Below are 9,925 nucleotides of genomic sequence, written 5' to 3'. Positions count from 1 at the left end.
AGGACCTCACTGAGATTAACAGTGTTTTATACTGTAGTGTTTCATCCAGGATAGCAGCACAACATATAACATTCATATAAATATGAAACTTTTATTTATTAAACATTGGCATAAAACACAGAAGATGGATTTATAATGACTTAGATAAAATATGATGAGAATAATCAAGGATCACAAAACACATAAGATCAAAAGGATAATAGAAGATTGACAACCACATATATATAACATAACAAGGAATTACATTAAAATTCTTAAAAATAAATACCTAAAAAGATAGATAAAATCCTAAAACAGATAGCACTGATGATCCCAAATAATCCTAATATTCCAACTACATGAAAAAAGTTTTCAAAACAAATTAATTCCTGCATCTTGCTTCACTGACAAGGATTTTAAGGTTGTCAGATAGTGCTTGGAGCTGGTGGGAGGTGTTTCATATGCAGTACACATGTAGACACAAACCATGCAGGCTGACATCATCATCATCACACATCACGTCCAACAGGAGTGGTTCAGTTGTGCAGGCACAGGAGTCACTTTATGATCCAAACTGTCACATTCACCACTATAGCATTATTACTGCTACAGCCTCTTCAGTTGCTCCATGCTCATTTTCCACAGTAGGCGATCAAATCTGCCATCCAAATGAAACATGTTTGACTGTTTTCTGCTGAAATCTTTGTTAGTCATTCGGAGGAAGCATGAGACGTGCAATTGACTAAAATTGGAGAAAGCTGGGGTGTTTTTTTTGTCGTCTGTTGATGATGACTCACTGCTTTTGATCACATGTACTGCCACAAGCCTCACACAGTTTCCAGATGTTGTGTCTTGTGTGTGTTCAATGCATATTTAATTAACACAAGCATTGTGATTTCTGACAATAGCACTCGCAGGATGAAATAGAAGTTATTAACTGATTGATTTTTAAACCAAATGTCCAAGTAGTTAGGCGTTGTTGCCTTTTCTAAACTCCCAAATGAAATGAAATGGATTCAGCACCAGGATTTTAGAAATACTGAGGTCATGACTCTATTACATTAAGCAGAACATATAAGACATTTTTCACAAACTGACACCACTAACCAAAATCTGTACAATTGTCTGAGTATTTAAACAAAAATCTAAAAATATCATGCTTTATTTATTAGTTTAACTGTTCAGTAATTGTCTCATCACCAGGTCTGGTGGAGGATACTTCATTCCTTTATTTGTGTTTATTTATTTAGTATTTTAAAGTTGACAGCTGATTCCTGACCCTCTCAACAGCAGTTGACGGAACAATCTTAACTCGAGGCCTGATTGCTTGTTCTGGAGCTTTTGACTGTACCACATGGCCTTCATTAGCAGATATAGTTTTCATAGCTGGAACTGTGGATGCTCAAACTTTCCATTATTTCTGGGCAGCTATCTGACTTCTCCATTTCAGTTTTTTTGCTGGGAAACAGTCAAATTAAAGGCGTCAGCAGACCTGTATTTAAAAAACAGTGAAATCAATTCATTCTATTGGAATTGCAAGGACAAAGTAAATCTGCAGATTTGTTTGTGTCGAGTTCAACTTTGGTGACTCACTAATTTGTGCTTTTGACCAATAGCGAGCCTTTTTGACAGTGTTGACCGGAGGTCTGGAGAATCCAAAATGAAGAAATCTATCTTTGCTTATTAGCTGTGTTGCTCCACTTCCATTTAACCTCCTCTGTCGGAGTAAAACTGCTCCACAAAAACAGGCGTGGTATGTTAGACAGTAATGAGACAGGAGTCAATGGTACAAATATGTACGTACGTCAGCGACCGTGCTAATGAGCCTGCTAGCTGACAGTTAGCTACAGCCCTGGGTAGATTCATTCCAAATTAAGAAAATCATTCATTTAAGATTTAAAACAGTGGAGAATTTCAGTTTCTTTCTTTATTTCTTGAGAGCTAAATTTAAGCCAAAATCTCTTTAAAACTGATTTCACATTGCAAAAAGACCCGCCTTTACTCTATATATAGTACTAACGAAGGTTAACATAAATACACACAACAATTTCTTTCAAAAATATGTGTTTAAGCACCCAACCCCCACCCACAAGCCCCTAAACATTGTTGCTATAGCAATGCTGGTCCATGAATGTTCAGTCATCCCATTATAGTGGTACTTGGTTGAAAAATATTAGAAATAAAGAGCCTTAGCCTTGAGTTTGTATGTACAGTACTGCACTGACAGAAAATCTGTTAGTGTTCCAGCTTCATCTGTCAGTCAGACTTTTTTTTTCTTTCCTTTTTCAAATGCAGCATTGAGAAAGCGAAAAAAAAATGTGGACGTAAATCTGATTTCCTGAATTAGTTTTACAGCTTTGTTTCCTATACAAAATAGAATAATTTATGTTGAAACTGCACTTATAATCGGTGCATTTATAGTAGATTAATATTCATAATAAACCTTGTCATTATGTTTAATATGATATTATATAAATAATATAGTTTATAATATATAGTTATTATGTTTATTTATGACTATGTCCATCTGTCACATAGTACATAATTGCACTGCACTGAGATCTGCAACAGCTGATTATTCTCCTCTTTCTCTGCAGCAAAGAGCCTCATTAATTAGTTTAAAGGGTGATTAAAAAGTACTGAAGCTTGTGTTCTGTCAGGATGCTGTTTACTGTTGGATGAAACTACCGGTGTGTGTAGAGGAAAAATGTCCTTGATCATGGAACTAAGGGCAAAAAACACATAAATCAAGTGCTTGATATGAATAAATATTCTCACACAGTTGTAGAAAAACCACAGTCTCAAAATATTTCTGCACAATATGTGAAGTGTTGAGTCAGTACTGCTGAGAGCTGAAAATATGAAATGAAAAGTTAATGCATTTTAATTAAGAAATCTAACCAAAAAAAATACTATGATAAGGACTGAAAAATCCATTTTTTTATATATATTAACAACTAATACCTGATCTCCACTTGGTGTTTGGGAAGGATGTTTTTCGGTTTTGTGCTGTGCTCTGAATCGCCTTGTTTTCTCCTGGCAAGGATGGAGTGGCAATGTGCTGGAGAGACAGAGTGATCCTTCCAATCAGCTTCCATGGCAACGGGCCATGAGAGGGAGGCGGGGAGGGTGGGTAGGAGAGTCGGAGGAGGACGAGGAAGAGGAGGAGGCAGCTAGAGGGGTTGTGGGGAGGTGGGGGTTGGGATGTGGCAGCTCCAAACGTTAGAGCATGAGGGGAGGCTGGAAGAGGTCTGCATTTTCACAGCGAGAGAAAGAACACTGTGTGTGTGTGTGTGTACGGTGTGTGTGTGTGTGTGCATGCTCGCATATTCGAACAATGGATACAGCTAAGGAAAATGAGACACTAAAATAACAGTCTGTCAGGCAAGAATAGCATCATGTTATTGTAGCAACAGCAGAGACGTGATCATGTTTTGACCATTTTATTTATTACCGGATTCATCAAATATTTTATTATTGTGGGATGGAATACACAAAGTACAAATAACACCATAATGATTTCCACATATACTGGGTATTCTCTCCCATAAACATCCTTTTAAAAGTCTGTGCTGATGTGGCTCTTGAGGTCACTAGAGGACACTGCAACCATCTGTACATGTGAATTTGGCTCAGGCTGTGTAAGACTCTAATCCACATATCACATGATCAACGTCCACACACAGTAACTTGTAATAAGAATCAAAACAACATACTAAAATCCATTTCCCTTATTTTTATTGGATGGTTCATATCTGCAGGAAAAAAAACTAAATAATACCAAACAAAATAATGACTGTAATTATCTTGTATTATCCCCTTAAAGGGACCTGCAGTGTGTCTTTTGTATTAAATGAGTTTATTGTGACTTTAGTGACCATCTGCTGCATGACAACAACTTTCCTGTAATATTACAGTCGCAGGTAGAAGTACTCGAGTCCTTTACTTACGTATAATCAGTACTACTAAAATACTCCAATAAGTCCTGCATTCCAAATTTCACTTACTCATTATTCAGAGTGTGGATTGTTACTGATGCATTAACATGTAAGCAGCATTTTAATGGTCAAGGTGGAGCTAATTCTGCAGGCCTGGGCAAAATGCATAATATTTTGTAAGAAAAGCACAGGGGTGAATAATAACTATATCATTCTAATGAAAGTCCAAAAGGAATTTATCGTATCTTTTGTTTAGTTTGTGTCCACTGTTCCACCGCGATAACTCAAGGATGTTATATATGGTTTGTAATTTCTGTGTGATGTTTGATTTCATCAGCTAAAAGGATATCACTCATGTTGCAAAAGAAAAGCTGACATGTTGGTATGGAACAAGTCAAATGAAGTGATTTGGGAGCTACTGATTTAATTTACCATGCTGGCAGTGATCGGCAAGGGGGGGGACGTTCCTGGTCTGTGACACCAACCTTTCACTGTAAGTTTTTGCTTCAGCTTGAGTCATGAGCCCATCATTTATTGCCAGCCTCTGTCCGGCTCTGCTGCCTGGTCGGGTGTAATTGTTTCCCCAGGGACCCAGATGAATGGCTCAGCTGTCTAGCTGCTCTGTGACCCACAGACCTGGGTTCGTGTGTGTGTGTGTGTGTGTGTGTGTGTGTGTGTGTAAGAGACAGTGAAAAAGAGAGAAAATTGAAGAGAAGGGAGTTTCTTAACCTCAGGGGAAAAAATAAATGGTGTGAATTACATCATTTCTATGTAATCTATTTGTTGTATTTCCGTTTTGACCAAAACAACGTTTTGTTTTTTTTACAGCTGACCTAACCTCTCTAAAATTAGAAATACAGGACTTGTATATAAAGTAGGTTTCTATGGTGCCTAATATGCGGTTCAGTCCTCACAGAAACGGTGTCAGGGAATGATTAGCAGAGCTGCCAATGCTTTTCTTCTAGGGAGCCCTAACTGTCACTTTGTTTAAACTGAAAATCCATAAACTCCATTTACTCTTCCAAGTACATAAAGCAGATTACTTACTTGGCAACTTACATTTTCCCACCTGTATCCCTCACCGAGCCTTTGTGCCATGCATATTTTCCTCTCGAATTATTCCATTCTGCTGTAATTAACACATCAATGATTCATTGTCCTCCTGTTGGCATTACTTGGGGAACATTTTGACACAAAAACTGAATGTTAAAGCAAACAAAGCTGTACAAAACTGTTAGAGGAATGTTTGTGGGATTACATGTAGCAATTATTAGCATGGTGTGTGGTGTAGTTTATCTGAAAGGCTGTAAATATTGTCTTCACATGGGAATACCATATCGAAGCAAATATTACAGAAGGCATTGGATATTTGTTGTGAACAGTAGCAGTTGCTATTGAAGTATATATAACATTTTCAACAGTATTCATAAAAATATGAATCAGCAAGGCTTTTGGGCCATATCTTTTATATACTGAATAATAATAATAATAATAATAATAATAATAATAATAATAATAATGTTTGAGTATTAAAGGCTAGTTAGGCTTCACTTATTCTGTCTGATTAAACCTCAGCTCAGGGTAATGTTGGGCGAGTCAATGCTGGAAATTACATGAGGTCACCAAAATCCATATACTAATAAAAATAGTAAAGGTGTTATTTGTTCTACCTCATCAGGTGCAAGAAAGCTAAGGTCCTAGTTACACCTGCATTTCAAATGCAGCGAAATAAATGATTTTTCTTGGAATCAGCACAATCTGTGGATTTGCTTGTGAGAAGAAATAAATCCATGCGCATTTTTTGTGTCGGCTTCAACTTTGATGAAATTTGACAAGTCAAATTGCACTGTTGACCAGTAGCAAACCATCTTGACAGTGCTGACCTTAGAGGGAGAGTCCAAAATGGACAGTGGTTGCATAAGCTAAACTGATACAAATGTCTCTCGAATAAACTGTGTGAATTTATTGTCCCGTTAGCAACCGAGCTAGTGAGACTGCTGACAGTTAGCATGTTAACTAGCTTGTAGAACTACTGTGACTAACTAGCGCTAGCATAATCTTGGCTGACTAGTGTGTGAGCTTGATAGCTACAGAAGTTCAACAACAAGCCCTGCGAGTAGTCATCACCAAGCTTCTTGCACCATATATTTTATGAGACACATAGATAAACTTGTCACTTCCTCGTGTGACTGGGCGTTAATAGGCCTTTTCCATGGATGACATTTGAGCTTGTGACAGTGGAAAAGCACAGGTGTAAATAATAAAACTAATGATGGCTGCAGTTATTTAGCTGCTTCAATGTCAGGGTCATGATATTGTGTATGCTGGCTCATTTTCACACTGTCATAGCTTACCAAGACACTTGAATAGAACAGAGCCATTATTAATGTCATTAGTAGTAGTGCTTTTCCTACAATGACAAGTCAAACTGTCTGCTGTGAAAAAGGCCTGAGAGGGTGATATCAATTAAGCTCATTCTATACCTGCCCACACAGTCCTGAGAAGAGGTTTAATCAGGCATAATAGGTGACACATCGGTGTGGGTGGACCAAAGTCGTGCAGTGATTTTGAATGCTGACCCTGTAGCTCCAATTACAGCAGCTGTATTCACCTGATGTCGCAGGTATGAATCAAACCCTCATTAACTGGCTAAAAGGAGAACTTTATTTCCTAGATTGAATAACAGTGGCCAACATTAAAGCCACTTAGCTCCTAATTTCCTTTTAAATGGTTTGTTACCCACAATAATGACTTCCACTGCTGCTTTTAGTCAGAATATACCAGTCAATTAATTTTTAACATCAATCAAAACTTGATGAACAAATCTTTATCTACTATCATAAATTGACAGCCTGATTCAACTTAACATGCATTTAATACCTAAAATTCCTTAATGATTAAAATAAATAAATGCAATCTAACAAATTGAACTAACTGGCAAGTGGCTGCCTCACTCAGCAGATACACTCCTATAATGCACAGTCTGGGAGAAAATGTTATTCCCAAACGTACTTTAATGGAGCATTTAAACAGTATGAAGTAGATGTTTTCACCACTTATATCTTCAACAAAAACCGGCACGAATACAAGTTTTTCTGAAAGAATGACATCACCTTCAGTTGAATGATCTCATGGTGTGTTTTCAGGTGGTGAACAGCAGATGGCAGACTTGGCATTGAAAACAAATAAGGCTGTGATAGTGGGATAAGAACATGGGATGGCCCCTTCAGTCAGATAGGAAGACTAAGATTAATGACTGAGCAGCCACACATAACAGCATATTTTCATTTTAAATATGTTAACATGATGACATTTACTGTCCACAATATGTGTGAAAATGGTTAAGTAAAACTTATGATAGGAGAATTGACTTCTATTTATTTCTAATCTGCTAAGGACCATACTGAGACCCCCAAAGGTGCCCAGACCTTGCTTTGGAACCCCCATAGATGTCTGCTGTGTGCGGGGTGTCAAATTAGATTTCATTAAAGAAACAACTTAATGGCCCATTGAAGGACCCATGCCACCCTGCAATTTCTCAACACAGGAACTACCTTTCCAACACACAGCAGTTCCACTTTTTTTTGTTTTTTACTGTGGTTTATTGCTCCATTTAAACCAGACTAAAGTGTTGCAACTAGCTGTGATGAATGTGAAAAAGAGGAGGCAGTCACTTTTTCCTACTCAGAAGAGGAGGAGGTGGCTGAGAACTGGTCAGGAGAGCAGATGGCATCTCCGTCTGTCTGGTCTGTTTAAAGAACACCGCAGGCGAAGCCCCAAGTCAGACAAGCCAACTACATGGCCCGGGGTGATCTCAGAGCTTCCACTGCTTTGCACCCTGAAGTCATCAAGATTTAATTCCTTCTCCGATCTCCAAATTATAACACAGTGCTGTTTAACCAACTCTAAAGATTTTCCTGGAATTCACTTTGTTATTTTGAGACTCTTTCGGATATTGGAGAGGATATTACAGTCCCACAAAATTTAGCATAAAATACTCAGTATTCAGCCCAGCTGCAATTAAGAGATTAAGTGCAGCTATTAACACCAAATTTAAATATTTTTTTTATGCATTGTCCACAGCTTCACCTTACAAGACTCCTTTGCATGCAATGTCTGTTTTCACTGATGGTAAACCAGACTGTTACTACTCCACATTACTATCCTCTGGCCCTATCAGATGACCTGTTGTGTTATAGCGAAGGCGAGCTAGGAGGTAAAGCCTCAGTAATTGGAGTAGTGTAGCTGTCATCTGACCTTTACCGACTGCTGTGTCTCCCTGTGTGCCTAGAAAGCGAGCAGGAAGTATCACAGTGTGTATAGAGGGAGGTGCAGTAAGTAGTAAATTCCAAGAATTCCTGTATGGTTCATGGGGTGTACAGGTATAACAAATTTACAGATCTTTGGAAGTTTAGAAATTGACGGGAACTTAAATATGTTAAGGTGTAAATTAATTTTATTCTGTAGAACCAACAATTTATAAGCTCTCTATCAGTTTATTAGCCTATCACCCCATTATTGATGGCAGTAAGGATTGATTTAGGGCAGTCAAGCCCCATCAGTAGTGGGGCTCCACAGGGGTCTATACTTGGTCCATTAATATTTACATTATATATGTGTAAAGTTATTCTTCGTAGTTAGTTCTTTAACATCCATTTTTATACTGACAGCACATTTTTATATGCCCCTAGTTCTACTAAAAGCAGGCTCTCTGACTCATCTTCAGTCTGCCTATAATGCTGTCCAGCTAATGCATCTCAGTCATGAACTTGTTTAAAATATAGATGTGACTGTATGAAAAGATGACCGTCATGACAGCTCCCCAGAAGTGAAGCCAAAATATCTCGATCGCCCCCTGGTGGATGGCTGCAGTATAGGTCATAAGTACCGCCCTCTCCATGTTAGCGGATGGGACATGAACTGAACTAAAAAATCAGGGTACATGTCAAATAAATTTTTCCCAAAGATGGTTTCTGTCATTTCAGGTAGTTCTTATCATGCTCATGTTTGTCCAAGTGCTCATTTTTCTTATAATTTTGTTTTAATTAGTTATTTGACGATATAGAAAGGGGGTCTGACTTCTTGATTGACAGCTGTGAAAACCGCTCTCAAACCTCCGTCAGGCCGCGGAACGGCTGAAGGGGCGTGTTCTGTCGGCCGTCATCCCGTCGCCCAACTCTACTGCGCAGACTCTAGCTCCAAATGACGTCACACAAGCAAGATGGCAGCTACCGGAAAGGAGATATTTGACTTCACTTTTTCATAGCGGTAGGAAGTGGAGACACGTCGTCTCTCTTCATTCATCTATGTGGATAACTATCCTGTCATTAAAACTTTAATGGTGCTGAGTCATTCAGGGATATAGACAGCAGATTTAAGATACAGTATATTAATTTAACACAGAAATTATTAATCAAAATAGCATAGAATTAAAAGCTTCTTGTTCTCTCTAAACCGAAAAACGTTTGTTCAGACAGCTATTATGTTTGCACTTGATCACTGGGCTGTACTGTCACACTGCCCCATCATCACTTCAGTAGTTAAACCCGGTTTATTACAGTCCATTAGGCTTTATCACTAATGACAAATTTCATACTCATCACTGCTGTCTGTATCACAAAGTTGGATTATGAAGTATATAGAATAATCATCTCATGATATCGAGCTATAAGTCATACCGTTAAAGCTTCCAAACTGCTATATGCAGTGATCACTTAACCTTTGATATCCCATATCTATGCACTAACTTTTGAAAAACTACTTTCAAGTGGTATGATGATCAAAAAAAAGTACAGCACACTGCACTGCACAGACAGCTTATAGGCAGGTAGTAAAGAGAGATAGTAGTGCATTGTAAACCCATATAAAGTCTGAAATAGTGTAACTTATTCAAATCTAAGTTAGTTGAAAATTCTTGTCACTCTTTAAGAAAGTCAAAGATCTGCAACACAGCTTTGTGGCCATCTCCATGCCAAAGCATTGAACATGAACCTGGGTCTTCTTGAAAA

The sequence above is a fragment of the Thunnus maccoyii genome, chromosome 24 (assembly GCF_910596095.1).
Source record: "Thunnus maccoyii chromosome 24, fThuMac1.1, whole genome shotgun sequence".
NCBI classification, from domain to species: Eukaryota; Metazoa; Chordata; class Actinopteri; order Scombriformes; family Scombridae; genus Thunnus; species Thunnus maccoyii.
This window is presented reverse-complemented; position numbering follows the sequence as displayed.